Consider the following 12290-nt stretch of genomic DNA (forward strand, 5'->3'; position numbering starts at 1 on the left):
CATTAATGTTTAATATTATAAATAATACAAGTTAACTCATAACCTTTGAAAGGTGGAAATAAATCTAATAGGTATTGGTAAAAATGATACAAGTCAACTCAAATCAAGATCAAAAAGGGCTAAGTCATAAAATACTTTGATACAAAGGGTATTAGTCGTCCCTTTTTTTGTTTACACCTATATAAAAAATGTCAATATGTGAGAAACCATTATTGGACACAGTAAAGGGGGCACTTTAGTATATAGGCTGCGGAATCTAGCATTGCGACCTACATAGATCGAAAGAGGACGTCAAGACGGGATCAACCATGTATAACATTGTTGTCGATTTCCAAGGATTAGCTGAAAAAACATGGCTAAAATTTCAAAATTTTTATATCAAATTTTATTTTTTATAATTTTTTATGACTACAATATGTTTTAAAATGGTGCAATCTTATGTAAAATTTGACGAGGAATCCAATGAAACTAATTATTTCAGGGCTGTAACTGTAGTAGTTTTTTAAATATTGCAAAAAATGTGCAGAAAAGTGCAAATTTTTTGCTTTAAAAGGGGTTAACTTTTTTCATGATAATTGATAGATATTTAAAACTATTGTATTTAGTATAATCAATCAATCAAATTATTTATTGTCAAACAACATTAAAATGTTACAACAACGTCATTAATAACACAGAAAACATCAATTTACAAAATCTATTACAAAGAAATCATCAACTTTATATAAACATTCATTGACCAGTACTTTTTTCAAATATTTACAGTAACTATTAAAGCTCATTCTTTTGATATTTTCAGGCAAAACGTTATAAAGTTTTATTGACATGTATTGCCAGTTTTTTTGAGAACTTGTAAATTGGCAATACTCGACTCTTATATTATTCCTATGTCTAGTGTTATGTTGGTGTATCCTAGAGTTAACATCATATTCATTTTCAGTTTTCTTCACTGAAATCAAGCATGACAATACATACAAAGATGGCAGTGTTAATAGTCCGAGTTCAATAAATAATGATTTGCATGGAGTACGAGGAGCCTTGTGGCAAATTATATTCTTACTGCTTTCTTTCGACATTTAAACAAGATGTCAGTAGTTGAGCCATTGCCCCACAGCTGGATTCCATATAGCAAAAGGCTATGAATATGGGCAAAGTAGACACTCATTAGAACAGACATATCTACAATATTACATAATCTACGTAAAAGGAAGATGCCCTTGTTGATTTTTTTATAAATATATGTTATATGGCATTTCCAAGTCAGGTTGGTATCAATTTTCACGCCAAGAAACTTAATTGAGTTTATGTCATTAATTTTTCTGTCAAAGCTAAAAGTTATATCCTCTGTTTTTGTGGAATTAATGCTCAAATTGTTTGCTGCACACCAATCTTCAATTTTAGAGGTATTATTCAGTATGTTAGAATACAAATGATCCTTATTCTTATTAGCTACTTTCAAACCTAAGTCATCTGCAAACAAATACGAAGCACTATCGTCATTACAAGAGTTAATAATATTAGGCAAATCATTAATATAAACAATGAATAACAGTGGACCAAGAATGGAACCTTGTGGTACGCCGTATTTGACTATTCCACCTCTAGAATACTCGCCATTTTTTAAAACATACTGTACTCTATTTGTAAGATAGGAATAAATAAGGTCAACAGCCAATTGATTCAACCCGTAATAAGATAGTTTATGACATAATATAGTATGATCAACAGTTTCAAACGCTTTGGTCATATCAAAACTTTTAAATTTTACATATTTATGGTTTTCCAGATCGTTGATTACTTCTTTTACAAGCCTCAAAACATTGTCGCCTGTACTACGATTCCTCCTAAAACCATATTGGTTATCAGAGAGTAGTCTATTATGTTCAAAATAAGCTGTTAATTGAGCGTAAAGAAGTTTTTCAAAAATTTTTGATATTATGTAAACTATACATAAATATCGGCCTATAGTTATCAATAATCGATCTAACACCTTTCTTATAAACTGGTATTAACTTGACTTTTTTCAAATCATCCGGAAACAACCCTAGGCTCAAGCACTTATTAAAGATTACAGTCAACACCTCTGCAATATTTGGAGCTGCCAATTTCAAGATGAATGAGTTTAATCCATAGATATCTAGAGTATTGGAATTGTTCATATCATTTATTGCTGCAAAAACCTCTTCCACCTTGAAGTCTTTAAACGCAAAACAAACCTTTGGCTTAGGAACTTTGTTGATATAATAGTCATGCTTGAGATTACTCTCAGGAATACTTCTACTAAGTTGTTCTACTTTATCTAGAAAAAACCTGTTAGTTTCATTTTCGGTCATGTTGCATTCATTTTTACCTGATTTACAATTAACACTAATATTATTATTTATTATTCTCCAAGCTGCTTTTGTCTTATTGTTACTATTTTTTATTATTGAATTATTATAATTTAACTTAGCTTTTTTATAGCAGAGCGATAATATTTTCTCAACTTAAGGTATTCTTATTTCATCTCTTCACTAGGAGAATTTCTAAGTAAATAATACAGACTTTCACATTTACTCTTCAACTTGCGTAATTCAGAACTGTACCAGTTATTTTTACTTCTATTTACTTTTGCTTTTATTTTTTTACGCAATGGGAAAGCCAAATTTACTGCCCACATGAATAGTTTTTGGAACTCACGAATCTGATCAATGACATCTGTCAATTCATACACTTGTATTCAATTTGTTTGTTGAAGACTTTCTAGGAAGATATATATATATTGCTCTTATTTAATTCTCTAGTCAAAATAACTTCTTTGTTTAAAATTTTATTATTATCATTTTCTAGTTTTAGTTTAAGGCCTATAGCAAAGTGATCTGAAAAAACAGTGTAAACAATCTTGCTTTCCTATCTACTAGAATGGATGAATGTCTGTTACAATATTATCAATGCATGAGCCACCTGTATCATTAGGCCTTGTAATCTCATGCGTAGTTACATGCAAATTAAAACTTATTAATAAATTAATCAGATCATCTCTTTGACTAGACTGAACATTAAAATCAACATTAAAATCAGCACAAAGAATAACATTAAATTTTTTATAAGTAAACAGGAAGCTCAACATTTGATTTAGAATGACTAGAAAATTATTAAATTTATTTACATCCCTACTATATGGTCTATAGACAGACAAAACAATCACAAATATTTCAGGTATCTTGAGCGCACAAGCCTCACAAATCATTTCAACTGATAAATCTTGTATGTTTTTCAGTTCATTGAATACAAATGAATTATTTATAAAAATAGCAGCACCACCACGGATGTGACTTGATCTACAATAATGCTATCCTGTTCTAAAGTCTCCAATACTAATATTATTCATTTCCTCTTCATTCATCCAATGCTCACTGATTGCAATCACATCCAGCCTATTTTCTTTAGCAGTTATTTCAAGATAGTCAATTTTATTAATAAGACCCTGTGAATTCCAAGACAACAAATTAACCTCATTATTAGTCATAATTGGTTCAGGCCTAATGAGTTCTGAGTGAATTAAGCACAAATCATTATTGCTGTTGTCTGTCATTACTCCATAATCAATTAGATTTTTACTAGTAATATTAGAACTATTATTATCTAGATTTTTACTAATATTATCAGTCCTTTCACTATTAGTAATAATTGCAGATGATAAATCATTGTCAGTTGCTAAGAGTTTAAATTATCTGCCAAAATACTAGAAGAGACGCTTTGTTTTGTGCATTCCAAAACTTCAATAGATGATATGAGGTTGACCTTACATGGAAGAGAAATAGGTGCAGTCAAATTCGATTTTGAAAAATGATCTTTAACGTACTTGATAATTCTGTCACTAACAAGTTTTTTCCAAGCCTATTCATATGCATTCCGTGATTTGTGAAAAATCCAAGTCCTATATCACTAATGCCTATGAATTTCACGTGAGAGTAAAGATTGCAGATTTTGAAAATCTCACTATTCGTCTCCCTTACTGCCACGTTGACGCACGACCAGTCAGCCAAATCATAACGTAGAGGAATCGAGAGAACAAAGACGTTTGTTTTGTAGAGAGCCGCCAAACTCCTCCTCAGAGCCACAAGAACATTCTTAGCCTCATTACTACTAAAATCATTCGAACCGGCTTGAATAACAACAGAGTCCTTCTCCCCAAAACTCAAAATCATTCGGCAAGACGTCCTGAAACTTAGCTCCCGGTTTCACAAAAGAAGTAAAGTTGTAGTCATTCTTGATGAATTCTCTAGACATTTCTTCCGTGACTGTCAGCAAAGTAATGTATTTTTATCTTACCCCCAATATTTGAGTTCTTTGGAATACTATTGTTTTTGTACTTGTTTGAAATCTTATTAGTTCCCAGCAAATTCTTGGATTGATCATTCACACACTTTCCCGACTTAACAAACAATTCGTCATAGAGAGACCTCCATTTATTTGTCTCTTCCCGATCCAACACTCTCTCATTTCTCACGAGTCACATTGTCTGCCTCCAGCGCTTCAATAGAAGTTGACATTGATTGTAATCTCCCCGTTGGAGAGTTATTCTCATCCCTGAGTGACTCAATGATCCCATTTAAGTCCTGACTTTGACTCAAATTCTCAGACTTTAACTGATCTACCTCATTTTTTAAATCCTGTACATATTTTATGAGGTCATCTCTTTGTTGTAATAATTCCAGCTCACGAATACTTTGAGTGTCGTCATCCCTAACCGTTCTAATATTTGGTGTATTAACACCCATATCACGTGATCTTATGAGATCCAGAACTTCCAGTAACCTTTTTCATCTCACTATCAGTTTTCACCGTGGCGGAACATCCAATTGTCAAACAGCGCCATGAGATATGACCATTAGATAAAATATTACCCCTCCTATAGCTGAATCCATCCACCTTTATGCCCTGTTTTCCCTTTTTCGTTTCAAAAATGTAAATTGACATGATATCTGTTATAAAGATAATTATCAACAGAAGATTCAATTATTATTTAGACTTTTGTATTCTATCACAATCCAAGCAATAAATTCTATCAGTCTGCGAAAGTTGTGATCACGCAGAGACAAAAAGAGAAATGAGAAGGAAAATAAGGGGTTGCCTAGAGAGCATTCAAGGCGTGAATAAGGAAGCTCCTGATTTTAAGGATAAAGTTAGTTAAGAGTGACAAGTTAAATATTCAATAATATTTAGTGAAGGAACTGATAAAAGTCGCAAACCAAAGAAATAACGAAAAGAATTGAAATGAGAAATATTAATTCGAAAAACAAGAGAGAGTCACAGGCTATCTGTCAAACGCTCAATGTTATTGTTGTTGTTGTTGTTTTGTTAACGGTACCTCAAGATTACAACTTGCCATCAGCTGATTCCATTCATTCGCTATAACCGGCAGCAGACGTGATTAGCAACAAGTTCCAACAGTCCCAATCCGATAGAAAACTTTTCAAACTACTTTGTATGACCCAGAGATTTAGGTTAACAATCAATCATTATCAATATTTCGAAGAGAGCAACACAGAAAATCAGTAGTCATGGAAAAAACAGTTCACCACACACTCTCCACAGTAATTAGCACACACTCAAGCTTACTGAACACTACTGAATCATAAATTCTAGAGGAAAAATGTTCAGTCACTTGATAGCCTAAACTCAAAATTGTTCGAGATAATATATTTGGGAAAATAAAAAAAATTGCACACTCAATATTCTACAATTCTCATATTTAATTTTTTTTTACTACTTTCAGTGACTACTAAATTGGCTAAATCTCATTGGATTTTTTACAGGGAATTCATTCAAATAGATTTGAGGTTAAAAACTTTAATAGACTACACAGCCCAACAGTGGTTTTGGTGCCGAAGTGTTTTGAGCTGATTATATATGTATTTGATGCGCTGAATTCAAATATGTCATTAGTTTTTTTCTAACAGCTCTACTTTTTTAATTTTTCAATTTTTTATGTTTTTCCTATATGCCCTATATTATGCAATATTAGTAACCTTAATGAAGCATACACAAATAAATCAAACACAGGTTTTTTATATATTCTTTTATTTTGTAGGTCAATAAAGGAAAAAATAAACTATAGAAATAATTGCAGAAACAATAAAAAACCTGTCTTTACCTCACTCATCTCTTTACCCGATCTTAATGAAAAGTATTATTTGATCTCTATAGTAAAGTCACTCAACACTTCTGAAGCTTCTTTTTCGTGACACTCTAGAATGTTGCTTCTTGGAGCAGTCTGTTCTCATACTCCAGCAGTAGTCTGCCATCATATGAGTATCCCATCTTCCTTGATAGCGATCCTCCATAGTTTTTATGTCCTGATGGAATCTTTCGCCTTGTTCTTCACTGGTGTTTCCCAAATTCCCAGGGAACCGATCCAAATGACTGTTCAAGTAATGAACTTTAATGCTCATGTTACAGCCAAGCTTTCTGAAGCTTGTGAGCATATTGTTCACTAGATCAACATAGTTCTCAGCTTTGTGCTTGCCTAGAAAATGTCTTACGACCTCAACGAATGATGTCCATGCACCTTTTTCCAATTCATTCATGGAATTGACGAAGGTAGGATCCTTCATAAGCTGTCTTATTTGTGGTCCATCAAAAATACCAGCTTTCAGCTTTTCAGTGCTCAACTGAGGCATCTTTCTTCCAATGTATGCGAAACATGGTCCATTTTTATCAAGAGCCTTTACAAACTGTTTCATTAGGCCTAGCTTAATATGCAGTGGAGGCAGGATGATTTTCTCTCGTTCAACTAGAGCTTCATTGATAACATTCTTCTGCCCAACAATCATATTTTCTCTCTCAGGCCACTCTTTTCTCACCCAATGGTTTTTTTTGTCCCTGCTGTCCCACAGACACAAGAAACAAGGATATTTTGTGTATCCACTTTGTTGACCCAGGAGAAAATTCACCATTTTCAAGTCCACACATATCACCCATTGATGATCATGATACTTGATCTTTTTCAATACCAAAGCTACGGTATCATATTCCTCTTTCATTTTCGTTGAATGAGCAATTGGTATTGATCCATATTTGTTACCGTTGTGTAGAAGAACACACTTTAAACTCCGCTTGGAACTATCAATGAATAGGCGCCAATCATCTGGAGAATAATCAGGAAGACCCATTTTTTCCAGGAGGCTCTTAATATCGTGACAGAAAACAAAATTGTCTTCTTGAGAGAAGAAGGGCAACAGATCTTTTTCCCTTGTACGATAAAATGTGATTTTGGTACCTTCTTCCAGCAAGTTCTTGTCATTCAGTCTTGATGCAAGTAGCTCTGAAGCTTCTTTTGAAAGATTAAGGTCTCTGGCAAGGTCACTGACCTCATCTTGGTTGAAACGTTGAGGCAATGATGATGTGCCCTCAAAATCACTTTCACTATCATCACAAGTTTCAGAGGGTAGATCCACGGTGCATTCATCATCACAGAGCTCTGGTAGCTGGTGAAACGTTGGAACTGGAACTTCATCTGAATGGGGGATTGGTCGTCTTGCTGAGGCTAAATCAGGATAATTCCATTTTTTGTGGTTGTTTTTGTTGATGCCAGTGATATTCACTAGACAGAAATAACAGTCATCAATGTGATTACTCGGTTCCCTCCAAACCGTAGGAATGCCAAATTTGAGACTTTTCCTTTTTCCTGTCGTCCACTGTCATAAATGTTCTGTACACGTTTTGCAGACAATATGAGGTGCCCATGATTTTTCCTGGTCACCAAGTCTGACACCTAAGTATCCATGATATGCTCTCTTTATAAAGTCTGTGACACTTTTTCTGTTCTCTTTAAATGTATACTCACCACATATGTAGCAAAACACATTGAAATGATTTATACAACCTCTTCTACTGGAACTCATATTTAACCACTACAACACAGTCACACAGTCTTAGTATATATCAATCTAAAGCACACAACAATTTAAACATGAAGTTTATTCAATGAAATCTTCAATCTGCACTTGAATACTACACAAAGTAAATAAACAACAAGCCTCCACAGTCAGAACTTTGCAACTAACCTCAATCAGAGTTGAAGCTGAAAGGTTACCTGAAAGCAACACCCATAGATAGCAGCACTAGTTAGGTAAGGTTAGTTTAACAACTCAGCTGTACTACAGTAAGCATTGGTATATAAACTATGATATAGTATCTGATATAGTAACATTGTAAGCTGAACTGGTAGCTTACTGAAGAAATGAACTTTTTTGCGCTGCCATCTGTTACAATAAAACATTGGTTGAGATGAAAATATTCCGAGATATTTATGATAATACATAAATAAGAGTATATTTTATTCAAGTTGTATAGAATTCTATTGAAAGAAACATTGAGAACATGCTAACAATGAAGGAACCAACTATTAATTAATTTTCGGGTAATTATATATTCATTCTATATGATTATGCCTTATCTAAAAAAGTATAGCTGATAGAAAAAAATGGGTTTCATATTTAAATTCAGCGCCTCAAACATAGTAATAATCAGCTCAAAAACTTGGGCACCAAAAAAAATTTTTTTGTAGGCCTGTGTTATTAAAACATATGGAAAAAAATACAAGAAAATGTAGTATTTTAGCTTTAGAAGAGCACAATATGTTTGCATAGCCATAGTGCAGACCGATATTGAGGATCACATTTTATACAGCTTTCAATGAAATTTAGAAGCTTTAAAAGATTGTAGAAATAATTGAATTGAATCAAGCTTTTCCTAACCTAAGCTTTTTCCCAATCTAAGCTTTTCCTAACCCAAGCTTTCCCTAACCAAAGCTTTTCCTAAACCTAGTTTTTCCTAACCTAAGCTTACCCTAATCCAAGCTTTACCTAACCTAAGATTTTCCTAACCTAAGCTTTTTCCAAGCTAAACTTTCCCTAACCTAAGCATTTTCTAACCTAAGTTTATCCCAGACCCAGCCTCCTCAAACCTAAACTTTTCCTTACCTAAGCTTTACCTAACCCAAGCTTCCCCTAACCTAGGCTTTTCCCAAACCTAGCTTCCCCCAACCTAAGCTTTTCTCAATCCTAGCTTTTTCCTAATCTAAGCTTTTCCTAACCTTAGATTTTTCCTATATCAAAGCTTTTCCAAACCTAAGCTTTTTTTCTAACCTAAGCCTTTCCTAACCTAAGCTTTTCCTAATCTAAATTTTCCTAACCAAAGCTCCCCCAACCTAAGATTTCTCAGACCCAGCTTCCCCAAACCTAAGCTTTACCCAATGTTACCTTTTCCTAATCTAAGCTTTTCCTAACCTAAGCTTTCTCCTAATCTAAACTTTCCCTAACCTAAGCTTTTTTCAATAGAAGTTTTCCCAACACAAGCTTTCCCCAACCTAAGCTTTTCTCAGACCCAGCTCCCCCTAACCTAAGCTTTTTCCAACCTTAGCTATTCCCCAACCTGAGCTTTTCCTAACCTAAGCTTTTCCTAACCTAAGCTTTTCCCAACCTAAGCTTTTTTCCTAAACCAAGATTTCTCTAATCTAAGCTTTTCCTGACCCTAGCTTCTCCTAACCTAATCTTTCCCTAATCTTATCTTTTCCCTACCTAAGATTTTCCTGATCCAAGCTCCTCCTAACCTAAGCTCTCCTCAATCTAAGCTTTTCCTAACCTAAGTTTTTCCTAGGTAGCAAAAATGGAGTTACAATATTTTTTTGCCCAAATATCTCAAACAATTTTGAGTTTAGGCAATCAAGTGACTGGACATTTTTTCTTTAGAATTTATCATTCTACTAAATCCAATAGTTTAAAATACCTATCATTCACCATGAAAACAGGTTCACCTCTTTTAAACAAAAAATTTGCCCTTTTTCGCAATTTTTTTGCAATATCTCAAAAACTACTGAAGCTACGAACCTGAAATTAGTTTCATTGTATTCCTCGTCAATTTTTACATAAGATTGCACTAGTTTAAAACATATTGTAGCCATAAAAAATTATAAAGAATAAAAATTGATATAAAAATTTTGAACTTTCCGCCATGTTTTTTCAGCTAATCCTTGGAAATCGACAACAATGTTATACATGGTTGATCTCATCTTGATCTCCTCTATCGATCTATGTAGGTCTCAATGCTAGATTCCGCGGCCCATATACTAAAGTGCAGCCACAGTAAACATGTGAAGAAATATGTTGGACAACGATTAGCGTTTCAATATTTTTAATAATGAATAATAAATTTCATACAGAATTTTTTGAACTTTGTTTCTGCTCTCCTGAAAAATCATGATGCCGGTAACTGACTTTACACCTAAATACGTATCTGTACAGAATTACATTTGAAACTGCTTCCTCAGTGAGAAATACCAAAATTAAAAATTGCCATTTTTTAGTAGGATTTCTTAAACCAATAAAAACTGTGGATACACCAAGTCACAACGAGTTTCAATGGCTCTTTCCAGGTTATGTTTGTTGGCTCATGCATGATCTGAAGAGTACTTGCACATACACGCATCCAATGTGATCATATTCTAGAAAGAGTGATGTGCATCATTCCAATACACCGGGAACATTATTGGCCACTGTTAAAAAATTAAGTCACTATGTACTCTACTCTTTGGTAGATTCTAAGAAGTTGGTTCCATTTAATCCAAGCAAGAGGCCAAATTCATGACTACTACTATGTTTCGTTTGATTTACTACTATTTGATTCAAGACCAACATTTTCACTCTTACCAGTTTTTGGTCGACACTCAGAATTGTCCTTAGCTTGGCTAATTCTTAGCAGCAGTTGATGCTCAGCCAATCGGAGGACTATTCCGAGTGTTGTATGTATGTAAACAGCCATTCACATGAGTGCGGCTACCCAGACGCACTCATTCTGAAAATACTCTATACTTTCAGAGGAAAACTATTCAAGAGAATGCTTCGATATGAACTACTTAACCCCCCATTCTATTCCCTGAGTAAGAAGGATCTGTCTATTTGAAATGCCATTCTGATAAAAATAAAAATCCATTTATTGCTAACGACAAGTATTAATACAATTTCATGTCAAGTTCACTGCAAGATTCAAGATTCATTTATTGTCAGAACACTTTAACAAAAATGCAAGACATAGTCAACAATTCAATAAAAAATTCTAAAATTTAACAATAAACGTTAATAGTCATCACAGTCACATCGTAATATATACAAAAATAAGACAAAGATCTGCAAATTCTATATAATATAAGAAACATTTTTAAAACAGGTATATCACAGTTAAGAAAATACAAAGACATCACCACAAATCCTCATAACCATATGGACAGCAGTCAATTAGAATCTTTTTAACAGAAACCTTAAAACTATTAATGTCACATATTTTAATATGAGCAGCCAGTTTATTAAATAACCTCTTTCCAAATTCAACAAAACTTTTTAAAGTTGAATGATAATTGCACTGTGTTAATCTAAGTGCTTCTGCTTGTCTTGTAAAATGATTTTGAATATTACTATTCATGGGTAAGATGGATAGATTTTTTCTGGTATACATCAGACATTCAAACACATACAAAGCATAAACAGTCATAATATTTAGTTTTTCAAACAGAGGTCAACAATGTGCTCTACTATCTACTTTCAAATGATCCTTATGGCCCTTTTTTGTACAAACAAAAAGTTTCTTCATATTGGTATCTCCCCCATGCCAAAATACCATACAACAGGTGTGACTGAATGTAAGCATGATATACAGCTACCAACACATCAATGCTAACAATATTTTTCTTTATCTAGGCTACATAACATAAAAATGCATCTAGATATTTTCTTACCCAATGAAAAAATATGATTTTCCCATTTCACCTTACTCTGCAATGTGATGCCAAGAAGTTTGACATAACTAAAATATGTCTCACAACCAAAGTCAAAATCTAACAACTGGGTCTTATCTTTATTGAGACAAAGGAATTTAGCAGCTGTCCAGTCCTCAATAGTTGTATTAATCTGCCCCAATACATTCAAATTGGTAAAAATCTTTTCACTCTTAATCTGAACGGCCACATCATCAGCAAACATAAAAGCCTTAAAATCTCCATTACTTATAGCAGCTAGCAAGTCATTAGTATAAATATAATGAAGAGTACCTATAAGTCCAAGTGTGGAACCCTGAGGTACACCTGTCTGAACCTTCAAAAAATGATGAAGAGAACCCTTATAGAAAGAAGCCTGAAATCTATCACCTTAATAGGAAATCATAAGCTTAATAGACACATCATCAAACCCCTAAAACTGGAGTTCTTTTACCAGAATCTCATGAGATATGGTGTCAAAAGCCTTTGACATGTC

The 12290-nt window shown here is 33.5% G+C and overlaps 1 protein-coding gene across 3 annotated transcripts in view; it reads left to right on the forward strand.

Moving 5' to 3' along the window:
• The window catches only part of LOC111054974 (NADH dehydrogenase [ubiquinone] 1 alpha subcomplex subunit 5), a 29911-nt gene that overhangs the window by 721 nt on the left and 16900 nt on the right, over positions 1 to 12290 (forward strand). The gene's annotated exons all lie outside the window — the stretch shown is intronic.

Source organism: Nilaparvata lugens, chromosome 2 (genome assembly GCF_014356525.2).
Source record: "Nilaparvata lugens isolate BPH chromosome 2, ASM1435652v1, whole genome shotgun sequence".
Taxonomy (NCBI): Eukaryota; Metazoa; Arthropoda; class Insecta; order Hemiptera; family Delphacidae; genus Nilaparvata; species Nilaparvata lugens.